Source organism: Xiphias gladius, chromosome 5, assembly GCF_016859285.1.
Source record: "Xiphias gladius isolate SHS-SW01 ecotype Sanya breed wild chromosome 5, ASM1685928v1, whole genome shotgun sequence".
NCBI lineage: Eukaryota > Metazoa > Chordata > Actinopteri > Istiophoriformes > Xiphiidae > Xiphias > Xiphias gladius.
This window is the reverse complement of record NC_053404.1, coordinates 4,678,539-4,692,012: the sequence shown is the minus strand read 5'-3', so window position 1 is coordinate 4,692,012 and position 13,474 is coordinate 4,678,539. Positions and strand designations below refer to the sequence as shown.

Sequence of the window (13,474 nt, the reverse complement as noted above, 5' to 3'; positions counted from 1 at the left end):
TAAATTGTATGATTCATCATTCATTTATGTAATAAAAGCAATAATTTCTCTTTAAACATTAGAAGAAAAACAAAAAAATGACAAAACTGTGACTACCTACACTACTGTTTATTGGAGCAGAGTTGTAACACTGGTGGCCAGACCCGTGGTGGCAAGGTCAGCCCTCAACCACGGTGACCAACCCAAGGGTGATGTATTTTGAGGGAAAGGGGCAAGGGCTTAGCTGTGGTTCATTGCAACTGCCATGTGCTGATGTGACAGATGACGCTTACCTGGAGAGCTGCCAGTTCCATCTGCAGCCTGGCTAAGCTCGAGCACTGGACATCCAAGAAACCTTGTCTGTATGGCCTCCCGGACAGACCATGACCACCCTTGCCCTTCGGTGCTGTCACAGCATGTTACAGTGTTGCCCTCTGCTCACCAACAAATTATTTTCCTTGGCTTACCCAGATGCAGGTTCCAAAGAGACCAAAAAGAATATCTGGTTAAGTTTTCTGAAAGATTTTTAAATTGAATTAATTGGAGCAATGGTACAAATGAGTTTCTTCCCTAGCGCTACCTGTGCCTGGTGCCTGGCTTGGAGCTACCACTTGCTTGTGAGATCCCCTTCCAACCTAATCATGTGGAGGCCCAAGCTTTCCTGTCTCATGTGAGGGCATTCTTTCCCTTTCCCTAGGGAAATATTGGGTGCTGTGGCCTGTGCTTTCCATTTGTTGTTGTAAGAAAGCAAGAGCTATGTTTGTATTCTTCAAAGTAAATCAAATGCATTTTCTGTGTGGGTCAGTCTTCGCCCAGAACATTGCCTTGTCACCAATTTTGCTGATAATTCTCATGGACAGAATCTCAGCCCAGCAGTGTCCACTCCTGTGCCAAGGAGTGAAGAGTGTCCAGTTGCATAGCCTCAAGATTACATCTCTACTTTTTGCCAGTGTTATAGTTCTGCTGGCTTCATCAAACTGAGACCTTCAGTGCTTTGAAGTGTTATATGGTCGGAAAATAAGTTTCCCTCACAGGGTATTTAGACTTATCCTTAGAGACAGGTTGAGGAGCTTCATGGGGCTCAGAGTAGAACCGCAGCATCTCTGCATTAAATAGAAGCTCTGTGAGGTGTTTTTGGCATTTGATTTTAGGGCATAGAATTGTTGTCAGTAATGCAGCTATGAACTTGTTCTTTGACCAACAATAATCAACAGGCATGACAAAATTGAAGTTTATTGCAACTGCAGCGCGAATATAATTATTCCAACCCTGTCTCCAACAAATTATATGATATACAACTAATGTGCAATGGCAAATACATTTTGAAGAAACTGTATTTGTGACCAGATTACATTTTCTATTATCATAATGAGGAAATGTCGCTAATTAATGTTTTTGGCAAGTGGCAAAAATGTTGATATGAAATTGAATGATATTGAACATATTAGTAAAATGTTCACAGACAATGTGTTTTTTGCCAAAGTATCTGATCTTGTGGTGAAATATCCATTGGCAGTGACAATACAATTATTAAACTTTTTAATGGTTATGTTTAGATTTCAGGACACCTGATTAAGGTTAGGAAAAATTGTGGTTTGGTTTGATACAGAAAAGGTTCACTATGATTTGAGACACAACATTTTCATAAACATTTATCCAAAACCTTCTCTGCTTCTGTCGCTACGATAAGATGAGTGGCCTGCTAGTTCTATGGCTGCTTTGGGGATCAGCAGGTGTGGCCAAGTTTCTGTTAAGATTATCACTTTGGCTACTGAGCATTTATGGGTCAAAACATCAACACGCCCGTCAACGTCAACGCGCCAGAAGTAGGGGGGTTAGAGGCCATTGCCCCTTCCTGGTCCTTGTTCGGACCACATCCATCTTCGAACTTGGCTTTCATTTGGATTTCAACTAAATACCTGTAAAGGTTTGTGACTGCATCTTGCACGGTTGAGACGCTATCGTGGTGACACAGTCTGTCCCCAGATAGACATATAAAACACCTGCCAAAGTACTCAAAACCGCCTCTGTGGTAGTTCCTGCTACAGCAGGTGTCTCCAGGACCACATTTTGCCATGATGACACACACACACACACACACACACACACACACAAACAGGTTCACAAGGTGAAAATAATATCAGCCATACTGTCACAGCTGGTAATTATGTTAAACTCACCTTCTAAAAATTAGTAGCATTATGGAGAACGAAAGGGATCCAATGTACCAATCTACTCAGACCTAAATGGTGTCACATTCTCAACCCAGGCCTCCTAATAATGTTCAGATTTGTTCAGGCATGAGTCTCATTTGTTAAAATTCATTTATGAAAGAACTTCATTGTTACAATTATTTATTGACATTGATGTGGTTTATATAATTGATAGCTTTATACTCCTTTGATGGTCAATACTGATGTTTTCTTTGTATTTATTTTCAGTGGATGCCTTTCTTTTCCCTTGACCATCTCTCTTCACTGTTTTGGGAAGGTGCTGTGGATGGAAAAGGGGGCGGACGTTATTTCCATGTCCTCACGTCTGCTGCAGGCTCCACATTTAATATCACACTAATAGAACCCAGGTTGAATCCAGTGAGAGCAGATGATCTGTCTTATTTGAAATTGTGAACCTATCCGGAATATTGTTTGAGCCCCTCCACTTTGTTTTCAGCCATTATGTTCTTTTCTCTCTCTCTGTTTTCCCCACATTCCTCTCACCTCCCATCTATAATTGCAGGCCTCTAACACAGCCTATTTAAAGGCAACTGAAATATCTCTATCCCACATTAGAGGTTTGTGCCTCGGATGGGTGACCATGACGTGGCGTCTTGTTAGTGTCTGACCCTTTGGGAGTCTTGCACAGGTGAGAACCCTTTGACATGAATCTGCGGCAATGACAGCAAGCATATAGCCGCACACCACCTCAATTTAGATTTGCTCCCTGTTACTCTCTAAGCCCAAGAACATAATGAGCACAATCAACGCTGAGAAAAATGAGATACATGCAATTACTGTTATCACATTCTTTTGACACAGGTATTGTGTGTATCCAGATGTGCAAATGGGAAAGACTGCCATTGTTTGAGTGGACTGGATCAACCCTATTCTGAGGTTCCAGTTCTATCAACATCTGATAACAGATTTTATTGACCAAACACAGCTGGTCACTCATTGCAGCAGTGGGATGACTCATTTAGCCTCCAAGTAAATTCTCTGACTGCAAAACCACCGACCAAGACATCTCAAACTGGGGGTGAGTAACCATCTTTACATTTTGCTCATACCCACATTGACGGAAGAAGTAAGTAAAAATCCCGCAATCCTACAATTTTAGTTAAGTAAAAGTACCAAAGTAATCAAAATATAGTTAAAGTACCAAAAGTAAAGAGTACTAATTATGCAGATATGCCCATTTCAGAAAAATGTACATTATTGGATTATAATTATTGATTCATTAATGTGTACATTACTTTAAAATAAACCAACCTTTACCAGCTGCATTATTAATTACTTTATATACTGCTGGGTAGCTTGTGAATTTTCCCCTAAGGGATCAAAACTTATCTAAACCAATAATGCATTAATTTATTTGTTGATATTTTTATTATTAATCTTAATCTGCAGAGTAACTTCATGAAATTCATGAAATAAATGTAGTTGATACATTTAAATATATATGAATACTGTGACTGCTGGATGCTAACTCTGCATATGAAGTACAGTGTGGTTCAATAGCGCAATAAATATAAATAGCACATAAATGAAATGTGTGTAACTGCTGACAACAAAATCCCCAGATTATGAAACGCTGTTCTTTGATAAAGGGGCATTCACTAATTTTACTCATTCAGATCAGTGAACTTGTAATGACAAGTACTACACCTGTAAAAACAGCTGGAAGACCTCTTTAAAGTCTGATTGATGATTTTACCAGGCTATAAAAATATGCATTTATGTAGCCTAACCCATACGAATAATTAGTAATCACAATAACTCACTACTACTGCATCGATTTTCACCATTCTTTTAATAATATTTTTATTCAATTTCAAACCAAGTACTTAAGTGCTTAAAAGTTACCAGTTTTAATGTTGTGGCTGATTGGTGTAGTCTGTAGTGTCCTGTGGCTGTTTCTTTACAATTGATCATTAACTTATTAAAGGTACAAATCCTTTTAAAATAGCATTTTGTAAACGTAGCACAGCAACATAAGCACGTTGTCTGTTAAATCAACTCAGAAGCAGGACCATTGTAAATACAAGTAGATCATGGTAGAGGACTGATTCTTTTTGATCTTCTAGCAAACAGTTCCTGGAACAACAGAGTGCTGATTTCCCACCAAACTTTTAGAATCAAGCATTCCACTGGTCTTCATTCTGCACGATTTTCTTTTCCTTAAATGTATTAATGGGGCTGCATGCCGTGTAACAAATAAAGCCTTACTGCCAATTTGTGGCCAACCCCAGTACTACAGCTGAGATCTCCTGTGGACGTTTTTAAAACACACATCTGTAAAGTGTTGGCAGGCCATTTCTAACAGGACACAAGGCCAATTATTACTTAAGGTATTATGAATTTTTAAACGGTGAGGACTTAATACTTGTAAAACTTTCCCAGAACCTGGACAAGCTATTTTTATTTGTATGATGTCAACCCATTGTAAAGTATTCGGTAAACCCTTTATGCCAAATTGCATGTTTACCTGGTTCCCCTTCAGGCAAATCTACAAGCTGGTGTCTGTCTTCTTTCCTCTGTGAAAAAACAACACTGACATACAATCGTCAGTGATAGAAGTCAGGAACTTGTCTAAATTGAAGAGACAAGCACCTGAGCGACTACCAGTTATCTCTGAGCCCACTATCAATGTGCTGTTCGCCACTATTTGAAATGTGACTACTTCTTCTGAATATGGTCCTGCTCTCTTTGCGCAGATCACTGTCATTGTGTCATGCTGCCACTAAGCAAATCTGTCACGCCTTAAACTCTTTTTTGTATTTATTTGATTGATTTTCTGTTTTTATATTTCATACGTTTCATATGTTATATTGCTGTACTGTCCTGCTGTAGTATCAACCTAGGGTTTTTTGTGAGTCCAGACAGTATACATAAACACTGTTTACACACCTCTTACACCTGAAATAGAGTTTACTCACATCTCCTGGGGTGTTTTAGAATCCACGGGTCATTTCACAGGTTGCTGTCTTACACTCTCTTTCGTAAGTTCTGGGATCGCTTATTTTGTCCACCATATGTGAGGACAGAGCAGCCATCCACCTACTACACACGTATTGCTAGGTGGAGAAAAAACAATCAAACAAAGCCTCCACACAGTAAAAGCACTGGATTTGCTGATCCTGGGGTGCAGGTAGATACAGACAGAATGGACATCTGATAGCTTTTTGAAATATGGTGCTTCATTATAATGTGGTATATAAAAGCCTGCAAATAAGAAGGGTAAAAAATAAGTACAATTCAATCCCTATATATCACTGACACTGTCTTATCTATACTATTAGAGCTTAAATTAGAGTGTTAACCAAGTTAACATGAAGTGGTAATGTTGCAGGCATCCCAGAGTAAAACTAGATAGTCAAATTGTAATTCTAAATCCTTTAAAGACATAATTACACATCATACACTTTGTATATTATCTATAAGTAAGGTCAACTAATGCTAATAAATTCAATATTGTGGCTGCCAATAAGTTGTATAACGCTACCCCTCCACAGGGCCCCAAAGTGATCATTTAAAATGCACTGAGAAAATGACTTGATGACAAGGGACATTCTTGATTATGTTCCATTTGAAAATTGATTAAATTACAAAATTAAATTACAAAATTAAGAGTACAAAGAAAGTCAGGTTGACTTCCTCCTTTATGCTTTGTTAGTAAATTACTCCGAAAATAGTTTGTTTTTTTGCAGTTTCAGGTGATAATGGGGAGACCATTTGTTCACCATCAGCAGACAGCCCTCAGCACCCTCTTCTGATCTGAATGCCATGCAAACTTTGTTTTTACATGAAGCCCCCCTGGGGTCAGCTGAGAAAAAAAAAAGCCCACGTGTAAAACTGAGTTTACAAATCGGGTTTTTGCAGTCCACGGCCACAGATTTGCAATCAAAACTTTTGCACTGGAGGCAGGGGGAAACGGCTTGCCTGGATCTGTCCAATTGTCTGGCAACCAGCAACCTGTAAAACAACAACTTGTTATTTTTACACATCGGTTTTTGCACGGCTTGAACAAACATGATTAAAGGGTTTTGGAAGGCAGATTTTGTTTTATCTCTTTCTCCATTTTCACTCTTAATGCCAAGCTAAAATAATGCTTGCTTATTTCCTGACTCACTTTATACCTCATGGACAGACTTGAGTGTTGTATTCATCTTTTCTTCCAGCTCTGAGCAGGAAAGGGACTAAGCGTATTTCCCATGCCACTTTTTGAACTATTCCTTTATGACACCCTGTCACTGCAACATACTCAGATTGACTCTGGCCAGCGACCTTTGTTGCATTCCAACTCCCATGTCTTTCCCCTTGTTTCACATTGCCCACTACTGTCCTCTGCCAAGTTTACAAAGACTCCAGGAAGTCAGTGTGCCTGGCCAATGGCCCAGAAATTTTTGCACTATTATTTAATATTAAATACTATTTAAAAGGTAATTACAATACTTTACTAACAATACAATACTTTACTCAGCAGCACAAGTAATAGGTTACATTACTCATTTTTTTTCTTTTGTTACTCAGCCCAGCTCCTTCAGAGTTGCTGTTTCATAAATCCAAATCCTCCATATCCACATGTCGCAGCTTTTATATGCAACATGTGAGAGAAAACGGAGGCTTGTGGTTTAAGAAGCTGGTAGTTGAGTTTTTTCTGAAGGGATAAACTGACCATTTTGCAGCTCGCTTGGTCTCGGTGACTGCACACAAAATTAGGTGATTAGCAAGCACAACATATAAATATGTAAATAAGACAACTTATGCAACAACCCTGCAACAAGCCAGCACATCCAGAGACCAAGCTGATATTAACCCACCATCCAACTCCTGACAAGACAAGCGAACAAGCTGACGCCCAAATGCCAAAGTGTCAGAGCTTTGCTGAGACTTCTAACTGTAATATAATTACTGAATTTCAAATTATAATCTCCTGTTATTCAAAATGATTACATTACTGTAATGTGTTATGAAGTAATGTGTCACTGTCCAACACTGGAGCCCCCTGCTTACTTTCTTTATGTTAAACTCAGATAATTGCCCCCTGACTCTAGCTTCAAGTTTACTGATCTCAATCTTCTCATCACACTCTCAGCAAGAAAACAAATAAGCGTATTTTCAACAATGTTTAACTATTCTTTTAATTTTTTTTTTAAAGGCTTGATTTTTTTTAGTTAAGATGCTTGTAGATGGTGGTTAGATTTTCACCCCTGGACCCAACTGTGGCAGCTGCAACCCTAATTAAGCCCTTTTACTCCTTAAACCCGGAATAACCGGTTTAAGGACATCAGAGTGCTGTCATTTTACAACTAAAAGCATGTCATACACCTGAATCAAAACCTAGCCTAACTGAATTTTTGTAATTCAAAAAGTCTTACCCCTATTGGATAAGAAGTGTCCCGTCCAACAAACTGCATGTTGGAATCCAAAATTCAGGCGCCTGTGTTGCTGAGTAGAGTCCTCCTAACCAAAGTACCCACACTGCCAAGAGCTGACCCATATCATTAAGGCAGCCCCAGGAGATCACAAACTCTCTCTGCAGCTGCCGGGGGGGTCGGACATCCAACTCCACTGACAGGGTGCCAAAGAGGACCTTTCTGGTTTTTTTTAATAGAGAGCCCCCTTTACTCACACACACACACACACACGCACCTCCATGATGAAAGCTTTTTGGGAGAATGTGTTATCTCACCGTGCCTCCAGTCAGATAGGAAGAACAGGAATACAAGTTTGAAGTGTGAGGTCTGTGTGACGTGTGTGTGTCTGTACTTAAATCTGAGGTGTTTGTAGTTTCGCGCACGTGCGCCTGTGTGTGTGTGTGTGTTTGTGTGTGTGTGTGTGTGTGTGTGTGTGTGTGTGTGTGTGTGTGTGTGTGTGTGTGTGTGTGTGTGTGTCTGCATGCACCCGTCTGCCTCACGGCCCTGAGCTAGCTCCTTACCAGAGTATGAGTTTCACAGGCATTTCATTTCCTCCAGTCAGCATCAATTCAAACCCTCCAAGGAATTAACTCTATCTACCTTCTTGTCGTTTTCTCCTGTTGCTCCAGGCGCACCTGCACACGCACACGCACACGCACACGCACACACACACACACACACACACACACACACACACACACACACACACACTTATGTACTCACACGCATTTCCTTTGATGGTTTTCAGTATCCCCTGTCAGGGAAGATAGGACTGCACGCTGGAGAAAAGTCACAGTGATGGATGGTGTGCACAGCTGCCACACAACGCTATACTATTAATGCCTTATTGATTAAAGTAGGTCACTGGCCTCCCGCTATATAAGTAGCCACACGCGTTTCTGCCCAGCACCACAACTCCATGCTACCATTAACAATTGACACTAATTTGTCCCTGAAGGGTTACTTTAGCGTGGTGTTAAAAATAGTCCCACCTATGTTGGAGTCTGGAGGCTGGTGTTAGTATTTATAAGTTGAAGCTGCTGATACAGCTGAAAAATAATGCTGATATTTTGTATTAATTTCAGCATTTGTATATTTCCTGTAAATTTGTGAAATGCAGTGTCTTTAAAATTTGGATTCAGTGTGGCGTTGACAGTCAGTTGGTCTCTGTCCAACACTCAGGACCAGAGATAGATACTGTATCTCAGCAGCTACTGGTCACATTCTCATGAAATTACCCAGAGGATAATTCTTAGTAAGACTTTTCATCTATGGGAACTTAACCTATTATCTTGAGCTCCCCATAACCTATACTTTTAAAAACATAGGATTTGATTTGTTTCTACTTTGTATTTTCACTTGTTTTTACAAACCAAAACTTTTTGTATGCAGTAGCGCTTTGGATATATGCCCTTAAAAGGGCATATATCCGAAGCGTGTCATTTTTGAGTACAGTCGAAGGACACTCAACAATGGAATAAGTGTAGCTAATTATAATTTTCGTTCACGTTTGTCATACCTTGTAAACCTCAGTATCCTTGGGTAGATAACGAAATTGTCCGTTTGTTGAGATACTTTTCTCCTTCAGTTCTTCTAGTACCACAAAAATGTTTCACGTTATAGCAATGTAAGTTCTCATGTTATAACATGAAACATTTCGTCATAAATAGTATATTGTTATAACAAGAAAAGTTTCTCGTTGCGACATGATCCTGATCTGTTTTTCTTTTTCTGGTGTGGCAGCAATACACTTCCATATATTTGCATTTTATTTGTATTTGTATTTTATTTTCATGTTATGCATTTTACTTCATTTTATCAAATTGTCTTAATTCTCATTTAAATCCATCTTAATTGATTCTTTGCCGATGTAAAGCACTGAATGGCATCTGTATTTGAAGTGTGCTATATAAATAAAGCTGCATTACCTTCCCTTTACCTATAATCTTAACTCAAGGTACACTTGCCGGCTTTTTCTGGAGCCTACAACCACATCTCATAGTCTTCATTAACAGATGATGTTTGCTCAGTTGTCATGAAAATGGTTTAGGTTTCATCACGTGATCTAAGTATGGCACTTCAGTCTTGTGATAACAGTTGGGCTTATATGGGTGGAGATTTATGAATTAATAGGGGTAGTATTTTGAGTATTAGGTGTTCCTTTCAGGCCACAGGGGTGCAGCTCACACTTACAGGATATGCCAGTGTCGAGTGGAAGTAAAACAATATATTCATAGCATAATTATCGTCCCTAAATATTAAGCTGCAGGGTACCTTAGATTGATCAATGATGAAATCAGGAAAGGTGATAATTGTGTTGATGCCATGTGTGTTCTGTTACAGTTAATAGACAAACAAACACAGAAAATAAAAATTTCGAAATGTAGAAAAACTTTTTAACACTAACAGGCACCGAAATTTATTTAACTTTATCAAACTGCAGCAGTAAGTCTGCAGGCAGCAGGAACCAGGAGGAATGTCCAAAGACTAATAAGCACTGAGTCTGCTGTGATCCTGGTACATGAACAAGTCTCTTCGGCATTCTTTGGCGTACAGGCAGCAGTTTGGCAGAGAATGTACGAGAGCTGGTATCGGCAGAAGTAGAGTTGAGTTGAGTATATGGGTTTGTACGGGTTTGAGTACTGGACTATCTCAGCATATAGCTATTTCCTGGAGGCAGTACATACCAGAACTAGTAATTATTATATGCGTATCATTGACTGATTCCCTTTTACTGGCTGATGTTATTTAATATGGTGAATGCATGTATTATTTAGGTATAAGGCACAGATTTGAAATACAACCTTTTTTCCACAGCAATAAAACATGACTGTGGACATTTGACTTTCCAAGCTGTATCAACACTAAACAGCATTAGATTGAAATTGTTATACACCGACTATACAACGATCAGCCAGAACGTTAAAACCAGTTACTGGGTTTTATTGTTGTGGCTGATTGGCGTTTAATTTTTAATTAACAATCTTTCAAATTATCAGCTAATCTTCAGTTACCTGGAAGAAAAGATTCTGATCATTAATCACTGCCAGATAGGAAAAACATAGACAAGTTGTGTGTGTGGGCCTCATTGCTGGCATCTACAAATCACTGGGTGTGTGATTAGTTATAAGTTTGTTTGTTTGTTAATGAAACTTTATTGTTCAGAAATCATGAAATTTGCCTTGGCTTCACAACTCATACTGGGATTCAGCAAATTTCATGGAATAAACTCTTTTCATTTTAGGGCAGTGCCATGGCTAGGATTTAATAAATGCTGAAGTTGCACCACGACTGTCAAAAGCTATACTATACAGTATATTTATACAATAAAAATACATTTTGAGAGCAAATATAATCATTCTGCATAAGGACAAAACATGATCATCCCATCATCCTGCCTGTTCAGCTATTGAGGAACACTTCATCAACACATTCTCATTAAATAGATCATAACAGAAACACAAACCTCTGAGGGCCTCTGACAATTGCAACCACTCACTTAGCAAAAAATGGTAATGGTAAGAATCATCCAGGGCATGGATGGATTACCAAATGGCCCCACATGGCACAGGCCTTAAGTCACAGCCTCTGTGTGAAGTGCCTGCTGTTGAGACTTCTAATTCAAAATGAAAGGGGTAAAAACTGAAGAAATAGCCAAAACATTTACTTTGACGTTGTCCCAAGAAAGAAGCAATTATAACATCTTTAAAAGGAATGTTTGTCCCCTCAGGTTTTCTGTTCAAGGCACCTTAAGGACAGGCCATGTGCGCGGCAATATTTATTTCCTTTGTTGTTGTTGTTGTTTTTGGTTTTGTTTTGCTGTACATTTTCAGTAGAATTTCACAACATCAAAGACAAGGTGACATTTACATTAATTATGTTTTAACATTACATTTTCAAAAGTATCAAAATGGTAGAAGAAAGCAATAAGCAGTAATATCACCATATCATGGTTCTACCACCCAGCAACAGTGGGAGCACCTTCAGGAATTATAAGTCTCATTTTTCTGTAGCCTTAATAGCTTTCTCTATCGATTTCTATATGCCCATATTAATACTTTCCTTTAGGCCTTCTCCACCCACATTTACTGAAGCTGTACCCTTATAGTCATCTTGACCATGAGCAGTGCAGCTACAACTACAGGCTGTCTCGGGCAAGACGTGTTGAGAAAAAGGCTTTTGGCATACCTGCCAACGGATGGTGGGTCTTCCTCTCCATCATTCCCCTGGATCCAGAGGCAGAGTCTCAGCTAACCCTCGCTTGTCCAGCCCTTCACAACTATCTGCAAGCACAGGCAACGGACACATACATAACCCCTGCCCTCATAGATGCAGAGGATCAAGACCAACACGTCATCCCAGAGAGCTGGCGCACTAACACCCTCCTTCAATCAATGACTGCTGGTGGAGGAAGAAATGCCACCAGACAGGCAAATTATCGCCAGGAAAAACTGAAAGCCTATTTTTTTCTCACCAGCAGTGTCTATCCCTTGGCGGGTATTTATGGTTTAATCATGCAAACTTCTTTGATTGCGGACTATGTCTTCTATATCTTCACTGTTGCTGAAGGCGTAGTAGAATAAAATAAAGAGTAAAAGTAAAGTATGAGAAATTCAAACAAAAGAAGTTAGTGTTAGTAAGTAAATGCACTTCTACCACTGCTTATAAGCAGGTAAATTTAATAAATAGCATTCCCTGTGTTACTATTTTAAATGATTACTAGTGTGTTTTTATGTATTTTCATGTACAATATCTCCATTATCATTTTTAATGCACACAATTCACTCATGTAAGGTAATAAAGAGATGGGTAATTAAATGTACATGTATCTACCTCAAGGAAAACCAAACATTATTTTATAGGTTTAATGTGTACACATAAAGTAAAGTCAATTTATTCATAGAGCACATTTAAAAGCAACAAACACTGACCAAAGTGCTTTACAGAGTGATTGAATTACTGGATTATTTGATTGATGATCACAGTCAAACAAAAACATAGGAATGATCAAATAAAAACAAAGGCAGAGGATCAGAATCAGAATCAGAAAAACTTTAATAATCATAGTAAAATAATAAAAGCATAGAATATCTCCATAAAATCAACACACCAACAGCATTGCACAAACAACGAATTAGATACAAACAAATAAACGCCAGAGTGTGGTCAGGCATGACTTCATGATGACAATTAAGAGGCTAAAGAGGTCTTTAGACGGGTTTTAAAGATATCAATGGAAGGGGAAGATCACATTGTTAGAGGCAAACTATTCCACAATATAGGGCCAACAACTGAAAAGGCTTAATCAACTTTGGTTTTGAACCGGGTGCGTGGAATGGAGAGCAGTAATTTGTCCGCAGATCTGAGGGTTCTGAGTCTGAATAGGGGGATGAGCAGTTCAGAGATGTAAACTGGTGTCAGACCATGCAGTGCTTTAAAAATATAAAATAAAAAAATCTGAAAATCAATTCTATACCTCACTGGTAACCAATGTAGAGAGACTCTTCATTGGGCCTTGTGGTACTCCAAAGGAGAAGAGTGCAGAGGAAAACGACATATTATCAATTCTAACAGAGGATGAATGGTCTTGGAGGTAGGAGGCAAACCACTGAAGGGCCTGTCCCTGAATTTTCACAACATGCATAAAGCAATGGATTGATCGATCGACTGTCTCAAAGGCAGCTGAGAGATCTGAAAGAATGGATACAGTGTATTTCCTGAAACGACACATACACACCTCCAGAGTGCTGAAAGCCTAACAAGGCAACACACGAAGCCTGAGGAAGTCCTGATGTTTCAAAATCCACTTTTGCCAAGGTGTTAAATCTTTTGACTCACTGCCAATCAGTTCCAGGTGCAGGA

The 13,474-nt window shown here is 39.1% G+C and overlaps 1 long non-coding RNA gene across 4 annotated transcripts in view; it reads left to right on the top strand.

Annotated features, from left to right (window-relative positions):
* Positions 1-12,430, top strand: part of LOC120790154 — a 28,454-nt gene extending 16,024 nt beyond the window's left edge. Inside the window, exons 3-5 of one of the 4 annotated variants that reach the window (XR_005707506.1) lie at positions 2,716-2,841; positions 3,015-3,231; positions 11,681-12,430. This is a non-coding gene — a long non-coding RNA (uncharacterized LOC120790154). Of the gene's footprint in view, positions 1-2,715; positions 2,842-3,014; positions 3,232-4,279; positions 4,536-5,902; positions 6,539-8,360; positions 9,530-11,680 lie in introns of those variants that run through there. The other 3 variants (XR_005707507.1, XR_005707508.1, XR_005707509.1) reach the window with 3 other exon arrangements.
* Positions 12,431-13,474: the final 1,044 nt, after the last annotated feature.